Source organism: Lytechinus variegatus, chromosome 9, assembly GCF_018143015.1.
Source record: "Lytechinus variegatus isolate NC3 chromosome 9, Lvar_3.0, whole genome shotgun sequence".
In the NCBI taxonomy this organism is placed as follows: Eukaryota; Metazoa; Echinodermata; class Echinoidea; order Temnopleuroida; family Toxopneustidae; genus Lytechinus; species Lytechinus variegatus.
This window is the reverse complement of record NC_054748.1, coordinates 96993-110131: the sequence shown is the minus strand read 5'-3', so window position 1 is coordinate 110131 and position 13139 is coordinate 96993. Positions and strand designations below refer to the sequence as shown.

Genomic DNA, 13139 nt, shown 5'->3' with positions numbered 1-13139 from the left:
TTTCAAAGTTATGATGGGAATTCAACAGATATCCCCAATTCGGCCAAAGTTCATTGACCCTAAATGACCTTTGACCTTGGTCATGTGACGTGAAACTCATGCAGGATGTTCAGTGATACTTGATTAACCTTATGTCCAACATTCATGAACTAGGTCCATATATTTTCTTAGTTATGATGACATTTCAAAAACTTAACCTCAGGTTAAGATTTCGATGTTGATTCCTCCAACATGGTCTAAGTTCATTGACCCTAAATGACCTTTGACCTTGGTCATGTGACATGAAACTGTAATAGGATGTTCAGTAATACTTGATTAACCTTATGTCTAAGTTTCATGAACTAGGTCCATATATTTTCTCTAAGTTATGACATCATTTCAAAAACTTAACCTCAGGTTAAGATTTGATGTTGACGCCGCCGTCGGCGTCGCCGTCGGAAAAGCGGCGCCTATAGTCTCACTTTGCTTCGCAGGTGAGACAAAAATGAAGGAATGATTCTAATTACAATAATTATAATAATTAATCCAAATACTAACATGTTACTAGTGCTATTGATCATAATAATAAAAAAATAATGATAATGATAATTATAATAATAATGAGAAAAATAATACTTAATGATGACGATAATAATAATAACAATAATGATAAGAATAATAATGATAATAATAATAATATCAATAATAATAATAATAATAATAATAGTAATAATGATAGTGATAATACTAATAATAAAGATAAGAACGATGATAATAATGATAAAATTTGAATAAATTCCCTTTTTTTCATTTCATTAAGAAAATTCAAAGAAAATGTATTTATCTTTAGTCAATGACAAATAAAAAGTAGACATTTCAAGAATCATATTTTCATCTATAAAACTATATTTTCATAAATATTATTCAATACACAGGAAACATCTTCAAATGTACACAATTTTTTCACACATAATTTTCTTCAACCTGAATAAATCATTGTGCATTTTTTAATCAATAATGTCCAATAAATTCTAAAAAAAAACTGTGGTGTCATTGACTTTTGTACAAGTTTTTCAACATTCATTAGTGTTGTTGGTGTTGCCGCTGCTGTTGTCATCATGGTTGCTGGAATTTATTTTCTTTTTGCTGCTGCTCTTGGTGTTGTTGGTGTGATTGTTTCATTGCTGGTGCATTGCTACTGATGTTGCTCAAGGTGTTGCCTGTGTGGTTGCTCTTGTCATCGCTGCTACTGCTGCTGTTTACAAGTATGGCTGTTGCATCCCCTGATGCATTTATTGACGTTGCCGCTTGTGTTGTTTCCTGTATGATTGCTTAATCCTTGACATTGGCTTTGTTTCTACTGTCGTTGTCGCTACTGCTGTTGATGTTTACCACTGTGATTGTTGCATCTCTTGATGAAGTTATTTATGTTGCGCGCGATGTTCCCTGCATGGTTGTTGGAGCTCCTGCTGCTGTTGATGTTGCCAATGTGATTGTTGCATTTCTGCTGTAATACATGTAGGTATTTTTGCTGTTGCTCTTGATGTTGTCGGTGCGGTTGCTGCATCTCTTATTGCAGTTGAGGTTTCGGCTGCTGATGCTGTTGTTGCTCCTGCTGCTGTTCATGTTTATTGAAGTAACTGAAATGGAATTAATTTATAGAGCATGTGATATTTTATTAATAAAGATATTAATTTCCATGATTATTGATACCAAAGTCATTTATTCCTAATTTAATTATCGCTGTTAAAATTCTGCGAAAAATCTCACTGCTCATTGATTATGAAAATTTATGCGTAAAATCATAAGTTTGCTCTAATAGACCAGTTCGTAGTTACTTCGTGGACAATTTTGGTCAAATGACCTTTCATTTCTTTCATCATGATAGGCAGATTTCAAAGCAAGATATTACGTAAGCTTGCCTTACATAGCAGGATGAAGAAATTGAATAGACCAGGTGACTAGAATAGCACACAAATGAACACGTAATGAAGGCATTTGTTGCATTCCTACTTTGAATGCATATCTTAGCATGTTGCACAATGTACTTTGCAAACTGTGAAATACCAGTCGTTCGTGGAAGCATTGTTGTTTTTTGTGGATGAAAATGAAAATGACAATTCAAAAGAATATATGAATAATCAAGACATCAAAGTTGGTGCTTATCTCATTAGATTTTAAAGCACCATGTCACTTTAGTACAAATGACCTTCTTCTGATCATGCATAGAATCTTTTGATCATGCGCAGAAAGGAACTACGAACTGGCTTATTAATAAAATAAAGCCCCTAAAATGCTCATTTTTGTTTCACATACTCTAGATAGGCATCTGATCAAATTTATTTTTCAAAAATGTACACATCACATTTATTTTCTTATGTATTCTATTGTTTTCTAAATTTCTTATGTATTTCTTTGTTTTATGACTTTTTGCTTTTCATTGTGTTTTCAATGGAAATTTTCGGGGACTTTATTTTTTACCATAGACAAGATAAAATTAAATGATTTTAAGCAGTAAAAGGAAAAATAATGATACATTTTATGAATTTTGGCTAAAAACACTATTTGCATTGGATTTGTACACAAATTCATGTTTTTGAGCAATTTTGGGTCTGCATGCACTTACGAAATGTTGCGTAATTTCGGAAACGCGTACCTGGGGGTCACAATTTTGGTCTCAAAAGTTGCGCGAGAGTCTTGAAAGTAAAAAGTCAGCGAGCGACACATTAAAAAAACTTTGAGCAGCTGATTTATCGCGAAAAATGTCGACCCCCCCCCCCCCCCGTCTTCTTAGGGTTAAACAACGAAAAAAAAAATGCATAAGAAAAAAATTAAAATGTACATGTATACACAATTGATTTTAATGACTTGAGTTTTTCTCATTAATACCAAAATAAAGGGAGTCAAAATCCAAAATTATCACATTTGTTTTTTATTTCGTGATTCAGAACCAACCTGCTGATTTCTGAAGTGAGTGCACAGTCTACAGGCAAGATCCTGAGCCACCCCCCCCCCCCCTACCAAGATCATTTGAATAAGTGAGGTTTAATGACTGCTTTTGTAGTCATTAAATTTATCTGATTTATACAGGCCTACAAGAGATATAAAAAAAATTGTGTTCTTTTTTGGGTAATTTTGCAGTGTTCCTAGCTGACAAAGCAGAGGGTGATGGTGTGTGGGGGGTCTAATAGGAATGCAGAACAATGGAACATTCATTTACTACTTTGGCAATAGAAAGCAAGTCACAGCATCTAGCATTGATTGATATTGGATGTTTTACAACTGTCCAAGAAATATCATCATTAATCATTTAAGCATCTAAGCACTTATTATCTTATAGACTTATAGATGTCACTGTTTTCAAATATTGACTGCTAGAAGACCAAATAAAGAAGAGAACAGTACTGGTAATTTAATTTCTTTTTAATGTGACTACTTTCTTCGCCAAAGTGAGGCAGTCATACTTAAGAGTGTTTTAACTTACAAGTGACATCACATTTCCTGCCTTCTTCTCTGGCTCTCCAAAACCTTCAACCATTTATACTTGGGTAACTTTGTATCTCGCATCCGTCTGAAAAGTTTGGGTGAAGCCTCCACCTGAAGGAAAAGAGTATTGAACTAATTAAATTATTTGCCACAATCTTGTATTTCTTCTCACATGTATATGTACATGTCTAAAAACAGGAAATAAAACATCTTTTGATTACCAGAATTCATATAGAAGGGGGTAAACAAAGGGTTCAAGCTTTTATTATGTTAATCAAAAATAAAAATAGTAAATGACATATGCTCTGGCTGAGAAACTTAGAGAAATTATTCCTCGTAATGTAGCTTGTATGTACATACACATGAGCAAGTAGTGAAAAATGGATTGAGGGGTGTGAGTAGGGGCTACGCAAACAGAAGGGGGGGGGGGCTGGGGTCGCATGTTAACTGTAGAGTTTTTAAAGTGAGCGACCATGCAAAAAATCGTGACCAAATGGCAATTTTTATGTTTTTCAGCTCCCGCACTGTTTTCCAAAACCATGTACAAAAATGACCATCTGGATGATTTTTTGCATGGTCATGGTCTTTCATGTCTATGTAATGTCTACATTACAAACTGACTTTAAAATCTGGTACAGTGCGATTTCATTATCATTGATGTGGGTTTTAATGATTTAACATTCTGCAACCTAAACAATATCCTTCATTTTTTTGTCATCATTATAGCATTTTACTAGTCTACATGTTACCTGTGGTTGCATTTCAATCTCAGTGTTTCTTCACCCATTGCCAAATCTTCTGCCACATGTTCATCAGATTGGCCCCTGGCACATTCCTTGCTGTAGTAGACCAGTCAGAGCCAAGCTCTCTAGTTCCCGTCTGAAATTAGAACATTAATATTACATTGATATAACAAAGAAATATGTAGATTGACAGAGTGATCATTGAAAAATATTGCACTTTCTATGAATATTGTTGACATTTTATAAAGGGGAATGATTCAAATATACCAATCATTTTTCTGTCTTGTTGTATTATCCTGAAATTTCTAGAATCGACCAACAATCGGTCAACAATTAATTCTTGTTAATTCATATAATTTCCACTTGATTATAAGCAAGACAGTCATTAACATATTAATCATACAAATAATAAAACATTTTTGTCATTAATATATTTTTGAATTAAAATAAAAGTTTTTTCTAACCCAATAGCACATGGATACCTTGCTGGTTTAATTTACTGGACTTTGTTCAATAGTACTTTATTATGAGATTCAAAGGCAAAAAAATAATTGGGCTTGATGAGATCCATTGCATATTCCCCTTTATTTTTGTTTTAATGAATGGACCTTTAAGTACCTTTACGTGCTATTTAAGGTTAGGTTTGACTAGATCTAGACTCTAACTTTATGTGTTACGATAAAAATGAAAAATAAAATTGAAAAATTGAAGAGCCCCGACTGGGGGATTTCGCATTGTAAGTCCCATAATGGTGGCTGCACGATAGCTAGACAGCTGGCAGCTGTCTGTTTCGAGGAGTTTTTAAACATTTTTTTTTTATTTCTCCTCATACACAGACGGCTTGCTATTGTGCAGCCACCATTAGGGGACTTACAATGCAAAATCCCCCCGTCGGGGCTCTTCAAAGTTCAATTTTGTCTTTAATGAATAACAATTTTGAAAATTAACGCGACCAAAATGCAAATTTATATTCCCTCTTGGCAATAATTCCCCAAAACGGAGAAAATTGAAGTTAAAAGGAACAAAACAGTGACTTACCTCGGCTGTCGCGCAAATTCACTTCCCCTTTTTATCCGATCTTAAGTACGTTAACATATGGCCATTGAGTCCCCTGTACAGATCGTGCTAGAACTTCGGTCTCTGTATTTGGTGAGTGAAGCCAACGGAGTTCAGCTGAACAACCAGCAAAACAGGGACCGAAGCTTTTGGTCTACTGCCACGGGTGCACCATTTAAAACTTATAATATCTAGATTTTGATTGGGTGTGAACGCACCTCTGCCACATAACTCCCCCTGAATCCTCGCCTGCTGTCGAGTGCCTCCATTTCGTTTGACTTGTGTTCGCTAAGCCTATATGCTAAATAAGTTGAGAATATCCAATTTATCACTCACACTATCAATATGTGATTTAGCTCCTGTCCAATTCCAATGACTGTAACACAGAATTGGGATGGCCACATTGGATTTGTGTACATCTATTGCACACGCTGGTAATCGAGGATATCCCCGACCACACCGAGCAACAAAATTAATACAAAACCAAAGGAAAAGAAAAATTATGATTTCTAATATAGAATGTCAGGCCAAATCGTGGTTTTGGGAACCACTCGTAGATTTGTGTACGCGCACTTGTGTACAAAGTGAATGGAGGTGGAGCACATGCAATAGGGTAGGCACGGCCGTAGTCACTAGATGGCGCTGTCGCGGAAGTGCTCAAAATTTGTACGTAAGTTTCGTCCGCTTGTCAATGGGTGAAATCGCATAGCGATGCGATATCGTCAAAATTAAGCCCCTGTCAGCGCGGATGAATATGATATTTTCTCTTTGTGATTGTCCTCCCGTGCGATGAAAAATATGTCATCGTAATGCATAGGACTTTCGCGAGCTACCGAAGTCATTTTCGTGCCCCAAATTCCATGAAATCTTCCAAAAATAACCATGAAAGTGTCGGTAAGTCAAAAGTGTCGTGAGTTGCTCTCAATTCTTACCTTATTTAGTTGTATTTCTTGCAAAATGGGTCTCGAAGGGTTCTGGATTTTCCGTTGATTGTGAAACTTGAATTGATTTCCTTTCTGTGTCTTGCAGTTAAATTGCAGCGCGGGGAATCGCAAGGGCTGTGGAAGCCCTTCTCAGTGAGGTTTACAAGCTGAGCTGCCCTTGAATTTGGTCGAATTTCGAGCCATTTTGATTGCGCGCACGGGATGATTAATTAACATAACAATTAGCAGATTAGAGATCAAGATTACGTCACGTACGTGCGTACGTGTGATACACAGAAATGAAATAGAACTTGAATCACACGGAATCACAGTCAAGAAATGCTTTGTTTTCTTTGTTTGCTAAATGATTTCCTGAATTTAAAATCATGAATAAACACCAGAGTAATGACATGAAGGAGATAATCATGGTCATATGAGGAATAACTAAATATTTTCTGAAAACGAGTGAATATGATGGGGCAATAATGTGCATGCACTGGAAAATGAACATTCACCTCACTGTCGGTGCCGTGGTGTCAGTCACTCAGACACAGTGCTTTACTGCCTTTTACTGGCCTTTTCTTTGCACTGCCGCCGCCACTGGTTTTTCTTTTGCCAACTAGATTAAAACTCATTTATTAATATGTTTATTGCAATTTTTTAATAAATGGTAATACAAAGTGGAAAAAAATGAAGATAAAAATAATTTCAAGGACTAAAAACTTGTCATGCCATCACCCCCCCCCCCCCCCCTCTAAAAAATACACACTATCTTGAATGACTCATTAATTCAATTTGCATTGAAAAAATAAATAATTGTATTTATGCACTTTTTTATTTCTCATTCTTTCTGCCAGAATATCAGATGCCATCATGAATAACCTCACCACCAGATTGAACTCCTAAACATCTTGACAATGACTATCTACTGAGATATCTTGCCTTCTTGAGATTGGAAGTTTTAAGTTCAAGTCAGAGTGACCTAAGGCCCTACTAACAAGAAGAATCCAGATTTACATAAAAACAAATCCCACGAAAGATACAAACTGATTTTACTCTTAATGTGTAGTGTGTATGTGAGACACTGTGTTTGTGTTTATTTTGAGGAGGACCTCCTGTCTCTGTTTTTATTATTTTATTGACTGAATGAATGATCAATACCTCAAAGTGAGAACTGATTTTTGAGGAGAGTACATTAGTGTATGGTTTTGAGTGAATTTGATTTGAGTAACTGTTTTTCTTTATTATTTTTCTCATAATTATTATTTTGCCTTTTATTATATATTTTCAGTTATATATTGTCAGTTTATCTAAAGGGGAATGAAACCTTTGGAACAAATAGGCTTGTGTAGAAACAGAAAAATCAAAGAATAAGAATAAAGAAAGTTTGAGAAAAATCAGACAAATAATGAGAAAGATATGAGCATTTGAATATTGCAATCACTAATGCTATGGATATCCTCCCATTGGCAATGCGACAAGGATGTGTGATGTCACTGATGAACAACTTTCCCTTTGGTGGACTATAAAATACCCTCAAAATATCTCTTTTTGCTTTTTCTTATGATGATACAAACTCTTATCTATCCATCTTAAACTATCCATGATGTATTCTTAAAAAATATGTATTACATGCCCTCGTGTAGAAAGAACACATGATCTATGGATAGATGTGATAAAAGAGGCAATTCAAGTAAAATATATACTAAAGTAATGGGGAGAGTTGTTCACAAGTGACATCACACATCTTTGTCGCTTTGCCAATTTGCTATCTCCATAGCAATAGTGATCGCAATATTCAAATGCTCATAACTTTCTCATTATTTGTCCGATTTTTCTCAAACTTTTGTTGATCTCTTTCTTTGATTTTTCTGTTTTCACACAAGCTATCTTGTTCCAATGGTTTCATTCTCCTTTAACATTAAGTTGAACTTCCAAATTTGATCAAAGTGTTCAATTCTTGGGATAGAATTTTATCAGGTAATAAAACTGAGTTTGATAAATCTAAAAAAGGACACTGAAAAAAATATGAACACTTGGAGATGCTCACTAAGAAGAGGAAAAAACATGAAAGGAAATGGAACTTAAGTGGATGTTATAGCATGCCTTTCACAGATCTCCAAGCACCAGGAATCATAGGCGGCGGAAGTGGGGGGGGGGAAAGTATCCCCTAAATTTGAGGTGGGGAGGGGACGATTCCATCCCCCTCAATTTTTTGTTGATAACCTTATTTTTTAATTTTTTTTGGCTTGTCAATTTTCAATTTTGTTTCCTGTGTCCCCCCAAGATATTATATGGTCACTATCTTTTTTTTTTTTTTGGGGGGGGGTCAAAAGATTTTGGCGGTTCCCCCCTAAAATTTTTGGCTTCCCCCACCAATGCCAGGAATGTTGATATTCAACTGAGAGTTGCTGAAGTGGAATCTCCGTTTGTCTGTGAACTTGTTATAGAGAATGATTATTCCAGGACAAGTTAGATGATATTACCCAGCCCATAGCATACATCCCAACAATGGAATGGAGGCAATATACCCCTGTAATACATGAAGTATATTATCTTTAGGTTGGTTTGGAAAGTAAGTCCTCTAGTCAATATTAATGTCTGCCCAACAAAATGGTACTATCTGGCAATTTGGTGGTTCAATCACAAGCAGAAAAAGTTTAGTAAATTGACACTAGTAAGACAAACAAATATAATACAGCCAAACTGTCTGACCCCTTACTTGACTACTGACTTAACTAATTATTGAAAAATGACAAGGGATGCTTAGGCCTTTTGTAACCATTTCATTGGGCAGACTGAAGCAGATGACTAGAATTCATACTTTCATGAAGATGAAGGAACATCAAAATGATTATTACAATTTAGCAAATATGAATTTATAACACTGTCATGGTTATAAAAAGTAATGAATTTCTATCAAGTAAAATGACAATACAATGTAAGACATAACTGCAATAAAGTAATTTCATTTCCAAAAGATATCTTCCATAACTTAATAACCAAATTTCTCAAGATAATATTTCTTCTGCACAAAGTGTATGAAATGCTCAGTGTAAATCATGCTGTTTATAAATCTCTATGATTTTTTTTTTCAAAATGAAAATACATGTAAACTTAATCAAAACCAGGGGTGGTGGATCCAGGATTTATCCTGGGGGGGGGGCACATTTTCAGGATGAAAATTTGTCAAGCAAAAAAGGGCCTTACGGGGGGGGCATTCTTTGATGAAAATTGCATATTTTCATTACATCTTGACAGTAGCTCTCAAAGGGGGGGGGGTTGAGCTAGATGTGCCCTCCCCCAGATCCACCAGTGATAAAAATCAACATTTATGAAAGATTGCATACCTTATATTCTGAATTGGTAAATTCAATGCATATGTCTACAAAATGAAACTGACATGTTTGGATAAATTGCTTATTTTTGTTTCAGAAAGAATTCATCAATAACAGCTTAGAGTTATTGAGAAAACATCAAGAAAAAATAATATTCTGATATGCAATAACTATATCTATTTTATACATGCTTTTTTTTCCAAAAATTTAATCCTTGACATGGGGGGGCTGGTTTAGTAGTCAAATTCACCCCCCCCCCCGTTAAGTAAAATGCTTTATCAAAATAAGATTATGCTATCATTTATAAATTACTGCATTTTGTAGCCCATTAAAATTCAAAATGAATCAAAGAGGGCAGTGCCACACCTTATTCACTGAAATTAAGGAGGGGCATGCACAGCTGAAAAACTATCAGCAGGGGCAATAATTTTCACTGCAATGTTAGATATCCTAAAAAAAAATCCTGAAAACACATAATTAAAATGAAATTAAACTCCCAGGAAGTGCCCCTGTATACTATTACAGCCCTTGACCTGTATATTCTCAAGGGGTTCAATAATTCCTTCTCTTCCCTTGTAGAGTCGGTTCGGGTGCGAATGTGTCTGAAAAAAATAAGTAAAAAAAGGATCATTAGTAAAAATTGTAGAGAGAACAGAACATATCATTTTTAAAAAATTTAGCAAGCAAAAACAAAGATTGATCTGGCATTGGAAAATAAAAGGAAATTAATTAACACCGCCCCCCCCCCCGCTTCAACATGTTTTTGTTGTTTGCTTCTGCTTACAACTTTATAAATTTACCCGATACACCTTTCAAAACTTTTGGCTCCATTATCATGATTATGCCACTGTTCAAGTATTATTTATTTGGAAACCACTGCTAAAACTATAAGGTGAAATGAAATTATATAAAGAAAAAAATATATATTTCACAAAGTATAAAATCATAATGATGTAGGTCATGTTGAAATTAGACCCTGGACTGGACTTAAAAATAGATCAAGTGTAGTGTAGACCAAATGTAAATTAGACAAAGTGTAGACCAAATGGCAATTAGAATTTTTTTTAAACCAAATGGGTAAAGCCCATTTGGTATATATATAAAGACTAAAATATAAGTTAAAAAAATATAATTAAGTAGCCTAGGTTGTGCTGAAATTAGACCAACTGGACATTTCACAAAATGAGAATTAGACCAAGTGTAGACCAAATGGGTTAAGCCCATTCGGCATTAGACTAAATGAGAAGTGGGCAAATTGCATGTGAACCAAATGAATATACATATTTACAATGTGGAACTGCATGATATAAAGCCAATTTTATGTACCAGTATTTGACAAAGTAAAAAAATATACAATTATGTAGGTTATGCTGAAATTAGACCAACTGGACATTTCACTAAATGAGAATTAGACCAAGTGTAGACCAAATGGCAATTTAGTAGACCAAATGGGTTTAGCCCATTTGGCATTAGACCAAATGACAAGTGGGCAAATTGCATGTAGACCAAATGAAAATACACCAGAAAACACATTTCACAAGTTGGGACTGATATAGAGAGCCGTAGCAGACGACGGAGATGGGTACATGATTTGCGTCCGCAAAAAACGCGCACGCATCTATGTACTAACATGAAAAACAGCATATGGGACGATCTGACTAAAAATCGCACATGCGGGGCTATTTGAGAGTCACAGCAGAGGACGGCTAGCAGACGCCGACGGGCGCGCGCATTTAGCGAGCACATCGTGATCGTTTAAACTATCGATAGTAAGGACAGTGCATTAACAGGGACCCGCGATGTCTATGACTTTTTCGACCCATGTTGGTGCTATGAAATTGCTGTTTTTTGCAGTTTAAATGAATTTTACGTAAGTTTTAAGTGGTTTCACATGACAAATTAGATATTAAGAAATTTTTTGATATCATTCTTGGGGACAACAAACACATTTTGAAATTCTTGTTGTCCTGCCTAAATAGGGTAGTGCGTGCGCGTGTGACTGAATAAAGCGCTGCTGTATGAAGTGAACGGTGGTTCCCTATATCACGATAATGCCGAATGTCATAAAGGTAAAACAATATAAAGATTTCTCTTAGCAAAATTACAGCCCTGTGTGGATCATAAAAACGTGTATGGACAGGGTCGCGATGGGATATGGGTCGTTGTGTGGACCTCAGTCAGATACTTAGTTCTGCAGACACAGAAACACGGGTATGGGACTAGACTGGATTATGTACTGTCAAGTTTGTCGATCGTATCGACAGGGTTCCTGCCAGAAGATTATCTTTTCTTGTAATTCAATTGATAATTACGCACCACAAATTATTCATCACCTTACATATAATATGAACGACATTTTGAATGGTTTTACTTACGGTAAAATCCTCATTCACCTCTCCGGTGACCTTCACTTCTGCTAATTTCTTCGTTTCATTTCGAATCGTCGCGGCGAAAACATCAAACAAACTTTACATTTTTATCAAAACTTTGGGAGTGGGCGTGGCCTAATTAGTCAGCGAACCTCGTTCAAGACGATTTGTAAAATAAAAATGTACTGAACGCGAAGGTTCGGGAAAAGCCCCCCCGGTTGTGCCATTTGGGGGCGTTGTCGACACTGACGCGCCCTAACGCTCCCAACGCACCCTTTCGGCCAAACCGGGGGGGGCTTTGGACGAATCTTCGCGTTCGCGTTGACGCACCCTAACGCGACAGCACCCACCCTTTCGACATAAGCCGCTGAAAGTATGTTTAGCTTAATGAATAGAGTAGAATTCACTGAGTACAATACCGAAAATTTCATCAAAATCGGATATAAACAAAGTTATTGAATTTTAAAATTTAGCAATATTTTGTGGAAACAGTCGTCATTAATATTCATTAGGTTGGCTGATGATGTCACATCTCCACTTGTTCTTTTGTATTTTAGTATGTGAAATTAGGTTTATTCAATTTTTTTCATCCAAGAACTAGAAAAATTGGATTGGCAACTGATTTAGTGCATCAAATATTCATTGCTGCAACTTATTTCATTATAAGGGAGACATATTATTTGCACAAGTATGAAATAATGTAAAAATTATGATCATATTTAATAACATAGGAAAACGGAAAGTGGACATGTGACAATATCAGCCCGCCTAATGAATATTCAAGACGACTGTTTTCACAATATATTGCTAAACTTTAAATTTCAATGACTTAATATTACTTGCTATCCGATTTTGATAAAATTTTCGGCACATTGCTCAGTGAATTCTACTCTATGTATTAAAATATAAATATTTTCAGCCTGGACCATCCCTTTTACACGTTTAAGTGCCATCGACTTGGCGAGAAACTTAATCATGCCTTGTCCACATAGGCTATATGACCTTTTATAAGATATCATATCTCGTCATGGCGACATATAACTTTTTATAAGTCGACTTGAAGAAAACGAAGTACAATTGCACGAAAACGTGTCCGTAGCACGCTATAAGTGGTAATTACCTAGACAAAATCCCCGGTCTTCGTTTTCCAGACACCCAACAACACGTCTGGAAAACGAAGATCGAAGACCGGGGACATGCGTTATGTCAATGGTAGTAAAATTTTTAATGCCAGCTGAGCTGAGC

General features: G+C 35.6%; 1 long non-coding RNA gene across 3 annotated transcripts; it reads right to left on the bottom strand.

Annotated features, from left to right (window-relative positions):
* Positions 1 to 1080: 1080 nt before the first annotated feature.
* Positions 1081 to 12162, bottom strand: LOC121421408. 3 transcript variants are annotated; one of them, XR_005970966.1, is made up of 4 exons: positions 11901 to 12162; positions 4215 to 4344; positions 3464 to 3576; positions 1081 to 1619 (listed from the first exon to the last, which is right to left on the bottom strand). It is a non-coding gene; the product is annotated as an uncharacterized LOC121421408 (long non-coding RNA). The 3 variants fall into 3 exon arrangements; XR_005970965.1 differs by lacking the exon at positions 11901 to 12162 and adding an exon at positions 5483 to 5753; XR_005970967.1 differs by lacking the exon at positions 11901 to 12162 and adding an exon at positions 5601 to 5753.
* Positions 12163 to 13139: the final 977 nt, after the last annotated feature.